The sequence below is a fragment of the Notolepis coatsorum genome, assembly GCF_963971535.1.
Source record: "Notolepis coatsorum genome assembly, chromosome: 2".
Lineage (NCBI taxonomy): Eukaryota > Metazoa > Chordata > Actinopteri > Aulopiformes > Paralepididae > Notolepis > Notolepis coatsorum.
The window spans coordinates 228,189,486-228,202,018 of NC_140166.1; the positions used below are offsets into that span (position 1 = coordinate 228,189,486).

General features: G+C 42.6%; 1 long non-coding RNA gene across 1 annotated transcript; it reads left to right on the forward strand.

The window, feature by feature from the left end:
- Positions 1–1,037: 1,037 nt before the first annotated feature.
- Positions 1,038–4,984, forward strand: LOC311248145. The gene is made up of 3 exons (XR_014620918.1): positions 1,038–1,142; positions 2,307–2,388; positions 4,596–4,984. It is a non-coding gene; the product is annotated as an uncharacterized lncRNA (long non-coding RNA).
- The last annotated feature ends 7,549 nt before the right edge of the window (positions 4,985–12,533 follow it).

Consider the following 12,533-nt stretch of genomic DNA (forward strand, 5'->3'; position numbering starts at 1 on the left):
TGATCAGCGTTTTTAGTGTTCAATACGAATGCCGTTACTGGCCATCAGAGAATCAGAAACATACCCCCCCCCCCTTTCATGCATTCATGATGAAACATAATACCTATTACATTTGATTTGGGAATAGTAGCATGTCCAGGCAAGAAACGCCAACGCTTATGTAGAATTCACGTATAAGGCTATAAGTCAGCCTTTCGGGAATTGAACGTATGCATGGACAAATTATCTCTTTTTTGCATCTTGGCCGGAAGACATTCACTGTCAAATGACCATAGTATTGTCCCCATAGCTATATTATATTATAGTATATAGATTAGATATAGCTCTACAAACAAGGTGACGCACTCCTATCTTTAAAGCGTGGCATAGCTACAACGGGACCCGGCTAATGGCCGAGTTAATCTGACATTACAAAAAAACAAAACATCTAAAAATAAAAATGGTTATGATCAGGACTGAAGTTGAATAAAATATGTATGACTGTTTAGACTGCGTTACTCTGTCTGTTTACTCTCTGTACTATCTCTGTTTTTTATACTTTATAGGAGCAATTTTTAGATTTTTTTGCTATGCAACCTACTGTGAAGCACTTTGGTTGACAAGTGTCATGTCTAAATGTGCTATACAATTCAATTAGATTGATTGATTGTCACAGTGATCTCCTGGTTGTTCCCCACTTAGGTTATCTAACTATCGCGTCACCGCAACTAGAAACACTGGCCTGGCCTGCTTCTAAGTTATGTGGCCTGACTGCAAAAAGAAAAAAAAATATTATATAATATTTTTTGTAATCAGCACAGGCCAGGCCACCGGGAAAACTCCCGGTGCTCCCGATGGCCAGTCCGGGCCTGGAAATGATACACAAAACAGAAAAGAGAAGAATATAAAAACATTAAAAAAGGAATTTCAAAGGGTTCTCTTCTGAGGACATGGCACCCCTCGTTAAAGACGACATCAGAGCAGGGAGGGGCCTCCATCCTAGGTAGAGTGTGTGACGCTGGGGACCGACTTGGTATAAATACCAAGAGCCCAGTGCCCTGGAGAACAGCAGCAGCAGCACCTCCAGCTCCTCCAGCCTTCAGGAGATACAGCTCTGTACCAGGACTGCAGCCTCCTCCTGACCCCACTGTGTGAACCTGCCGGTAGGTGTGACTTCCTCTCGCGGCCGCGTCTTAACCTTCTGTGTATTGTCGCAGTGAAAGGGTTAACCGTTTGGTAGTGCGGCAGTGAAAGGGTTACGACTGGTCCAGCGGGCCGCACGCTAAGGCTGGGTTTCCGGAGAAGATTGGTGTTTAACTAGGGATGTCCGATATTATCGGCCGATATTGGCATTCAAATGTGATATCGGAAAATTATCGGTATCGGTTTTTCAAATATTCTTTTTCTTTTTACATTTATTTAACCTTTATTTACCCAGGCAAGCAAGTAAGAACAAATTCTTATTTTATTTATTGTCAAAAGTATGCATAATGTTGTGTTAATTCCCAGAGAACCCTACATATATCGGTATCGGTATCGGAAATTAAGAGTTGGACAATATCGGTATATCGGATATCGGTAAAAAAGCCAATATCGAACATCCCTATTTTTAACCCAATTAGACCCAAATATGGTCTTCTGTCATCATAGAAGAAATATGAAGGAGACTCAGCTCTAAGTAGCACATGGTTAAGACTCTGATTTTCAGTTCCTGTGTGAACCCAGCTATAGTCATGGAAAGCTAAAGACCACTTTTCAGGGCTCAGTTCACTGGGTGACGAGACAACGGGCCAGAATAACAATGTCTTAAAGATTACATTGAAGGAAAGGAGTTGGGAAGTTACTCTTTTCTGTTCTCATTTTCGTTCTCCACGCTACTGTGTACTGTGTACAGTCTGACTCACTATCAACCTTCAAATCTCAACTGAAAACCCATCTGTTAGAACTAGCATATTCACTGTGACCTCTGCCACTGTCCTATACCCCCTGCTGTTTGTTTGTTCTGTTATTTTAACTTAACTGTTTTTATACTTACTGTTGCTTGTTTTATTGTTAACCGGCTTGACTTTTAACTGCCTTGTGTTTTTTTCTTTATTTTTTTCTTCTATGATCTGTAAGGTGACCTTGGGTGTCCTGAAAGGCGCCACCAAATAAAATGTATTATTATTATTATTATTATTATTATTATTATTATTATTATTATTATTATTATTATTATTATTATTATTATTTGTATGGGTTCCGATTACTGCTTCACAACAGAGACGCTAGCGATGATACAGTTGTTGTTGTTGTTGTAAATGTGATCATTTCTTTTACAGGTTTAGCTTCTTCCGAAGATGGACCTGAGGATAACAAGCATTCTCTTCGTCCTCCTGGCAGCATGTCCTCCAAGAGTCAAGAGCACCCGTAAGTTGCATTCAATGATTGTAGAAACGTGCACGTTCATGTAGAAACGTGCACTATTCACGATGAAACGTGTGCCTAATGTTCTGGTGGCAGTCTGAACAGAGGGGGTGACAGTGGCTCTGGAGGTAGAGCAGTCGCCTCGGCCGTCCTCGTGTGAATGTGAGGAACAAACTGTAAAGCGCTTTGGATAAAAGCTATAAAACTGCACCGTTTACTATTTTTATTTACCACAACGACAATAAGGATGCAAGGCAGGTTAAAATGCCATTCTGGCAAATGAGGATATGGGTGAACACACGCAAAGAAAGGAAAAAACTGCATCTATCTTCGATTTAGTGATCAAACTTCAGCCCTGCACGTTAGGTAACCCGTAAATGGCAGCAGCAATAAGGCAAACACACAATTTGCTAATCCATCACAGAATCAAAACAACACTCGGGCCAACCTGAGTAGAACAAAGAGTAGCGGATGAAAGATGACAGTTACAGTGCATTATCCTTTTATAAAGTTCATCCTTCAAGACCTAAACTTGTGACATAATGATGTTGCAAAGCAAGACAACAATCAGATTCATAAAACTTTGGAGCGCATAGTAACTGAGCACATGATGAAGGTAAAGATATCGAACAACCTAAAAGCCTAAATTAGCTCGTATCTTTTTAATTAATCTCTGGCAAAAGAAGTTAAGAAATCCATGTGTGATGATGTCTCATCAGTTCCATCTACCTTAAAGATCCAGTACAATGATGTTGTAATTCAATCACAAATAGCTTATTGTGGAATGTTAATGTCATAGATATATAATCGTTTCAGCTTCAGGTGCACCATTTAAACAGTACTTAAGTATTGTAACGAAGTACAATTACTCAAGTACTTTACACCCCTGACCACTAGTGCCGTGGAGATTACCCTGAGAAAAAAAAGAGTGCTCTTCCCACAAAATCCCACAGCCTCTCTCTATAATCACAGGGGAGCAGTGTCCTATTGCTTTTAAATCAGGTTGTGGTCTTTTGGAATAGAATACCAGGCCTGAGGTCACTTGAGGACCAAGGAACCCTCTGTAACTAACGTGGATGGGCCCGAAAAGTGGAAAAAGGATGTGGAGAAAGAAGATGTTTATCTTGACTATAGATTAAAGGGCCTAAAGATTGTGGGGCGGCTATGGCTCAGGGGTAGAGCGGGGCGTCCAATGATCGAAGGGTTGGTGGTTCGAATCCCGCTCAAGCCCATGTCCATCCCATTGCCGTTGTGTCCTTGGGCAAGACACTTAACCTACTTGCCTCGTATGAATGTGTATGAATGTTGGTGGTGGTCGGAGGGGCCGTAGGCGATGATTATTCGCCACGCTTCCGTGAGTCTGCCTCAGGGCAGCTCTGGCTGCAATTGTAGCTTACCACCACCGGTATGACTGTGTATGAAGGAATAATGGACTCTGTGAAGCGCTCTGAGTCAGAGAAGAACGCTATATAAATCCAATCCATTATTATTATTATTATTATTATTATTATTATTATTATTATTATTATTATTATTATTATTATTATTATTATTATTATTATTATTATTATTATTATTATTATCTGCATGGCATTATTCCTTGCTAGATAGATACCAAGTTTTAACACAGAAAAGTTTGACTCAGATCTTCTCTCATGTGCACTGTATGAAGACACATTTATGCTTGTCGGATTGATGCTTGTATATCCCCCAAGTCTCTGATTAGATACAACTAAATAAATAACAAGTGATGCTCGACATTCATTACCATTACAAAATAAGGCAATTTTTTTTTTTTTTTTTTATCCTCTCTTTCTCCGATTTTTTTTATTTTTTCTCCCCATCCCAATTTAGTCGTTATGCCAATTCCCCCCCCTCCCCTACCTGGTCGTTGTGCGCATGTTCCCCCTACTGGTCGGTACAAGGGAACCCTGAAGTCTACCGCATGCTTCCTCCGACACATGTGGAGACAGCCAGTGGCCCTCTTTTCACCTGGCAGCGAGGACTCTCATTGGTGAAGTGTAACGCGTGGGAGGTCACGCTGCCTTCACCACTTCCTGCCTTTCGCTGAGCAGGCGCCCAGACCTGACCTGGAGCAACAGTTGTGATTGGAGGATCAAGAACAGAGGGCGGGTTTGGGATAGGTCAATTGTGATCATGTAACAGTTTTTTTGCATCATATATGTAACCATATCTATACATTTTCCCAGCCGTTGTAGGTCCCCCAGGTAACCCAGGCGAGGCAGGAGCCATAGGCCCACCTGGCCCACCTGGCCTTCCTGGCCCTGCTGGCCCTCCTGGCCCTCCTGGGAATAGCGCTGTGGGACCACCTGGCCGTCCTGGGAATAGCGCTGTGGGACCACCTGGCCCTCGTGGGAATAGCGCTGTGGGACCACCTGGACCTGGCCTGGGCCCACGTGGCCCACCTGGCCCTCCTGGGAATAGCGCTGTGGGACCACCTGGACCTTGATCTTCTGGTGGCAGACGTTGCGGGAGACAGACCTATGGCTTAGGAAGAATGGCCATTCATTGAATATTGTGCATTTAGTCTCTTGTTCTTTTATTCTTACTAAATAAACGTGGACGTCTAAACCCAGAAGGACCCGTGTGGATATTTGCTTGAAACATGCCGTTTCACCGACTTGATTGATTGATTGAAAACTTTATTTAACAGATTGCAGAATGGGTACAATATACAGTACGGCTCAATACACACAATTGTTAAGGGGATGCAGACCAGAGAAAGACTTTCGTCTTGTTTACATCAGGGTCCCCCATTTTCAATTCATCATATTATTTGATTAACATCAATATAAAACTTTGAACACAACAAGAGCAAGAGAGGAGAAAGAGTGAGTGTGAGAGAAAGAGAAAGCAAGAGGAGAGAATGAGAGTAAATGAGAGTGTGTGTGTGTTTGAGAGAGAAAGAGAGAGAGAAAGAAAGTGTTTTAATGAGTACTGTATGTTTACCATTTTCTCTCTGTCTCTCTTTATACTTATTAGTTTTAGTGGGTTGTCCTTGACAACGTAAACAAATTAGAGGTAGTTGATGACGAGAGAAAGTCCCGAACTATGTAAAAAAATTGTGCTGTCAATCGATTAAAAGAAATTAACTAATTAATCTCACAATTTTCTGTAATTAATCTAGATTAAAAATAGCATTTTCTACTTAAGACCGAAGCTTGTAACAGATATTTACTTGAGTAAAATCATGGAATTAATGTAAAATCAACACAAAGAAAGTATATTTAGATTCAAAGACTATTTTAATAGCTTTCTTTGGATACAGTTTCTCTCCTGTGAAATACAAATGTTCAACAAAACCATCAACATTGACTCAGCTAGACTTCTTTCTTATATCCGCGGCGCTAAGATTGAAGATTTTTCACTCCATAGATTAAGCTAGATTAATATTTATTGTAATGCTTTAAATTATTTTAATTAGTCTCCAAAGTTAAAGCATTAATTTTGACAGCCCTAAAAAAAATCTATCTATGAATCACAGTAAACTAGACACTGTCTCTTTAAAGCGACTCCTCCCCTGAACAACTGTAACCAGGAAGCACCTCCCACCCCGTGACGCGTTCAGAGTTCACTCTATACAATAGGGAATGACAGTAGGGAGATAGGGATAGGGGAGATGGAGATAAGCCCGACGGTACCATTGTCTGATGTTCCACCATGGCTGTTTGAGGAGGTGGAGGTAGATTTTCATTTATTGGAAAGAAGGAGGGAAAGAGGTGAGGAAGTGTTGGATAGGTATGAAGTCAATAGGTATATAGAAAGTAAGTATGGAGAGCAGGTTAAAGTATACACAGATGCATCAAAAACAATCAGTGGCAAGGTGGGGGTTGCATTTATAAGCCCAGAAGTAGATATCATGGAAAAGGAGAGGGTGAGTGATAAATTGTCGGTATACACGGGTGAGTTAATGGCTATTTTGTTAGCTATTAATTGGGTGGAAACAATTAAGCCAAGCAAGGTATTAATAGCGTCAGATTCAAGTAGTGCATTAGTAAGTATAAAGAACACAGAGTCAGAATCAAGGCAGGACATTATTTTAGAAATAGCGCAGGCGATGTTTAGGATGAATTGAAAATGGGGGACCCTGATGTAAACAAGACGAAAGTCTTTCTCTGGTCTGCATCCCCTTAACAATTGTGTGTATTGAGCTGTACTGTATTGTACCCATTCTGCAATCTGTTAATAAAGTTTTCAATCAATCAATCAATCAGGGTAAGGAGGGTAGGCGCAGATGTGTGTTTCATATGGGTGCCAGCACATATAGGGGTGGAGGGGAATGAACTGGCGGATACATTTGCTAAGGAATCAGCTAGTAGAGTAGAAGTAAGTAGGGAAGTGAGGTACAGCAAGGCAGAAGTTAAGAGTGTAGTTAAGTATGAAATGAAAAAGAAGTGGCAGGAGGAGTGGGATAGAGGAAGTAAAGGTAGGCAGTTTTATAATATCCAGAGGGAAGTAGGGAAGATGAGAAGTGGGGGTAGGGGTACGAGGGAAGAAGTGATTGTATCAAGAATGAGATTAGGGCACACAGGGCTAAATAGTACACTTAGGTTAATGGGCAAGCATGAGACGGGTAGGTGTGAGTATTGCAGTAGGCAGGAAACAGTGTAGCATGTGTTAGTGGAGTGTAGCAAGTATAGACAAGAGAGGCAGATCCTCAAAGAAAGGTTAGAGTTGTACAGTGTCCCCCACCCACCCCTCCTACCCAACCCCCCCCCCCCCCCACACCCAACCCCCCCCCCCCCCCCCACCCAACCACCTCCAATGTACAGTCCCCCCCCACCCCCACCCCCACCTACCCAATCCAATGTACAGTTTCTACGTCAAATGTATATACTTTTTCTTTCTGGACTCTTTTTGTATCACAAACAGTACTGTAATTGCAAATCTGGTATGTCATAAGTGTATAGATGTAGCAGTACTGTCTATCTGTATGTCATGTATGTCATATATGTTATGATGAATTGAAAATGGGGGACCCTGATGTAAACAAGACGAAAGTCTTTCTCTGGTCTGCATCCCCTTAACAATTGTATGTATTGAGCTGTACTGTACTGTACCCATTCTGCAATCTGTTAATAAAGTTTTCAATCAATCAATCAATCAGAGAGAGACCACATCAAGCTGGAGGTAAGAGAAGTGTTGCGACTGAGTTCAGGGAATGTGGGGTATAGGGCCATTTTTAATTTTCTAAATAGTACAGGTTTGAGTGGTAGGATATAGAGTAGTGTAGAATAGGGATTGGCATGTGCATAATCCATCTAGCTCTAAAATCAATTTCAGTAGGTGGCGGTAATGCACCAACACGTTAGTGCCAACCGCCAATAAACATTAGAAGAAGAAGAAGAAGAAGAAGAAGAAGAAGAAGAAGAAGAAGAAGAAGAAGAAGAAGAAGAAGAAGAAGAAGTTCACTCTACAACCAGGAAGCAGCTCCCACCAAACACACCATCAGAGTTCACTCTTCCTGAGAAAACTAAACTTAAGAGTGCCGTTGTCTTTGTAGAATAAAATGGCGCAGCAAGGAGTTGATCTGGACCGGGACCAGTTCTGCTGTTCTCTCTGTCTGGATCTACTGAAGGATCCGGTAACTATTCCCTGTGGACACAGCTACTGTATGGGCTGTATTAAAGACTGCTGGGATCGAGATGATCAGAAGGGGATCTACACATGTCCCCAGTGCAGGGAGACTATTACTCCGAGGCCTGTTCTGAAGAAAAACTATTTAATTTCTGAAGTGATGGAACAACTAATGAAGACAAGACTCCGAGCTGCTGCTCCTCCTGATCACTGTTGTGCTGGACCTGGAGATGTGGCCTGTGATTTCTGCACTGGGAGGAAGCGGAAAGCCCTCAAGTCCTGCCTGGTATGTCTGACCTCTTTCTGTGAAACTCACCTCCAGCCTCATTATACTGTGGCTCCGTTAAAGAAACACAAGCTGGTCAAAGCCTCCACACGGCTTCAGGAGAACACCTGCTCTCGTCATGATGAAGCTATGAAGATGTTCTGTCGTACTGATCAGCAGTGTATCTGTTATTTGTGTTCCATGGATGAACATAAAGGCCATGATATAGTCTCGGCTGCAGCAGAAAGGACAGAGAGACAGAAAGAGCTTGGCATGAGTCAGCAGAAAATCCACCAGAGAGTCTGGGAGAGAGAGAAGCGACTCAAAGTGGCCCAACAGGCTGTTGATTCTCTCGATCGCGCTGCTGATAAAGCAGTGGAGGACAGTGAGACAATCTTTACTGAGCTGATACGCTGCTTGGAGACGAGGCGCTCTGAGCTGAAGAAGGTCATCAGAGCCCGACAGAGGACCACAGTGACTCAGGCTGAAGAACTGCAGAAGAGACTGGAGCAGGAGATAGCGGACCTGAGGAGGAGAGACACTGAGCTGGAGCAGCTCTCACACACAGAGGACCACATCCACTTTCTACAGAGTTACCCCCCCCTCTCCGGTCCCAGTGAGTCTACAGACTTACCCAGCATCAGTGTCCGACTCCTTCCTCTCCTGTACTTTGCAGATGTGACTGAGGTCGTGTCTAAGCTGAGAGACAAACTAGAGGACGTTCTGAAAGAGCCCACAATATGCAACCATTTTATTTTTATTTGATCACCTTTGGTCAATTACTGTGTGATTTGGGTCTGTCTCTTCTCTCTCTGTTCCGGGGGGGGGGGGGGGGGGGCCTATATTCAGCCTATAACCTTCTCCCTCACCTCTTGTCTCTGGGCAGCCGGGACACTTCATACGGGACACTCTATCTTCAAGGCCTTCTGTTGAACCCACAGCCAGGATGTGTGGGGCATGGGTCAGTCGTAAATGCAACTATTTAGTTTTAGAACAGACCCATCTGCGTTATCGAGAGAGAGGGAGAGAGAGAGAGAATTGTTCTTCTGGTGGCCGACTTTGAGGGAGACAGACCTAGATAGGAGCTGACTTAGGAAGAATGACCATTCATTGAATATTGTGTATTTTGTCTTTTGTTCTTTTATTCTTACTAAATAAACTTGGACGTCTAAACCCAGAAGGACCCGTGTGGATATTTGCTAACACAACGCAGAATAATTTACTTTACTCACTGTTTTACATACATGTTTACCATGAGAAATTCAGTCGAAATCTATAATATATTTGATATTATGAACTATATATATGCAGGGGTGTAAAGTACTTGAGTAATTGTACTTTGTTACAATACATAAGTACTGTTTTTGGGGATTTGTACTTTACTCAAGTATTATTAGGTTTGTATACTTGTACTTTTACTCAATTACATTTCAGAGAAAAAAAACATACTTTTTACTCCTTACATTTAAAATGCAGACCTACAAAGTACAAATATTGCATGTCCAACCATTTTAATTAGTATATTTGTTTCTCTTGCCGAACTAACGTTAACGTTATTAATCCTGCGGCCAAACTTTATTTAAAAATAGCCAATCAAATCCCCATCAATGGAAAATGAACCCGCCCATACCCATTGATTGATTGATTGATTGATTGAAAACTTTATTAACAGATTGCAGAATGGGTACAATACAGTACAGCTCAATACACACAATTGTTAAGGGGATGCAGACCAGAGAAAGACTTTCGTCTTGTTTACATCAGGGTCCCCCATTTTCAATTCATCAGGACATATATGACATACATGACATACAGATAGTCAGTACTGCTACATCTATACATTTATGACATACCAGATTTGCAAATACAGTACTGTTTGTGATACAGAAGGAGTCAAGAAAAAGGAGTATATACATTTGACGTAGAAACTGTACATTGGAGGAGGTTGGGTGGGGGGGGTTGGGTACATTGGGATATTGACAACCATACTGGGTAATTTACATTGGAGGTGGTTGGGGGGGGGGGAGAGACACACTGTATAAACAAGTAAAACTGTACATTGAGGGGGGGGGGGGGGGAAGACACTGTACAAACAAACAAAATTGTACATTGGACTATTGACAACCATACTAGGTAAATGACTGTACATTGGAGGGGGTTTAATTTGCTGCCCTTTTTGTGCAGAGGGGTCACCCTCGCAATTTTGAAGTCCTTGGGGACGTGTCCCTGTTTTATGGAGAGGTTTATTATGTGTGTGATGATTGGGGTGATGGCGGCTGCTGAGTCTCTGAGGAATTTGGAGGGGATGTTGTCATGGCCAGTGGCCTTGTTAGGTTGGAGGGCGCTCAGTTTATTGAGTACCTCATCTGTTGTTACCATTTCCAGCTTGAAGTCGTCCTTGCGGACCCCTAGGTTTTTGTAGTAAGCTACTATGTGTTCTACCCCATAACGCCCTGAGTGGGAGGGTAGTTTGTTTACCAGTGTTGTGGCTATGTTTGTGAAGAAAATGTTTAAGTAATTGGCTACATCCAGCTTGTCTGTGATGAGCGTGTTGTCCGTTTTTATGTTGCTGATTGGTCCTTGTGCAAGACTAGAAAGTGGGGATCTTTGATTAAACACCTGCTATCAGAAGAATAGACAGTCAGAGTGACGAGCTACAGAAGATGGCCACAAATGATTGTACGAGTGATGAGGAGGACGAAACGGAACATTTCATTGCCCCGGAATAAAACAACGTTTTTACTTTTACTTTTTAGTACCTAAGTACATTTAAAAGTAGAAACTTTTTTACTTTTACTCAAGTGTGTTTTAGCCAGATACTCTGACTTTTACTTGAGTAAGATTTTGAGACGGTACCCATACTTTCACTTACTGTAAGTATAATTTCTGGGTACTTTTTAAACCCCTGCTAAAAACCCTTGCCTCATGTCTGGTCCAGTGCCATTTTGACTATGCCATCAGTTCATGGTACTGGAGCCTTAACAAACCCCTGCAACATAAACTTCAAACAGCACAGAACAAACTAATCAGAGTAGTTTTAGGCCTAAACTCCAGAACCCATAAGGCTCAATTTTCACAACTCCACTGGCTACCAGTGGAGGCCAGAGCCAAACAATTACAGCTATAGGGATGGTCCACAAGATGTTAAACTGGAAAGCCCCAACAGATTTTAACAACCACTTTGAAAGGATTGCAGGGGATGTTTTAAAAATAAAATGTTTGCTTCACCAAAAAATGTGGTCAGCAGCCGCCACTGGATGGCACACACACACACAACACAAGAGGACGCCTGAGAAATGTAGTCCCCTGTAAACACAACAGGAAGATAGGTCAATTGTCATTTAGATATAGAGGTGCAGTGGAGTGGAACAAACTACCATCAACATCAAGGAAACCGAGAGAGTGCTGCAGTGTTCACATCCAGGATAAGGGAGCAGCTGTTTAGCAACCTGCCACTGTAATGTTGGTGCGACTGTATTCTGTGCTGAACCTCTGGTGAACCATGAGTATTGTATCTATGCACTTTATTGATGAAAATAATTGCTTTTAATGCACCAATGAACATGAATGATGCTTTTTATACATTTAAAAATAATGAAACATGAATACTGCTACCAATGCACTCGAATATGCACTAAGAATGCTCGATGCACTTCAGATGCCATCGTGCCACTTGCAAACTAGGAGACAACAGGGACAACGATGGAAATAAGTCCTGGACTTTTCGTTTGATCCCTGACGAGGCAAATACAAATGTTGATCTGTCAATGTTGTTATGTTTGTTGTCAATCAAATCAAATCAAAACCAAGCTTGATGAAGAGATCCAGGCCAAGGAGGTTGGTTCCCCGCTGTGCCACATGAAAGGGGAACGAGGGAATGTGTATTATTACCCTAACGGACAGGCAGGTGAAGGGTGCCCACCATCTCAATGGTAGAATTTGCATACCCCGGGGCGCCCGAGTGGCGCACCGCATACAGCACTGCGGTGCAACACGGCCGACCCGGGTTCGACTCCCAGACCCGGTGGCCTGTAACTGTTCCGCAACTGTAAGTTACTTCCGGGGTAGGCCTGATTGGCCCCGACAGGCACGTGACGCGCAACTTTCTCTGCCGCGCGGCACGCTCCGCGGAGCGGAGCGGCAGAGCTTGCGGAATTATGGAACCGCCCTAATCCGCCATGATTTTCATTCGGCGCTTCAGCTCACCTGGCAGAGCAGCGGTCCTGCGATCCTGCGGTCCGTTGTTGACGAGTTCGAATCCCATAAAAAAAAATTTTTTAACGTG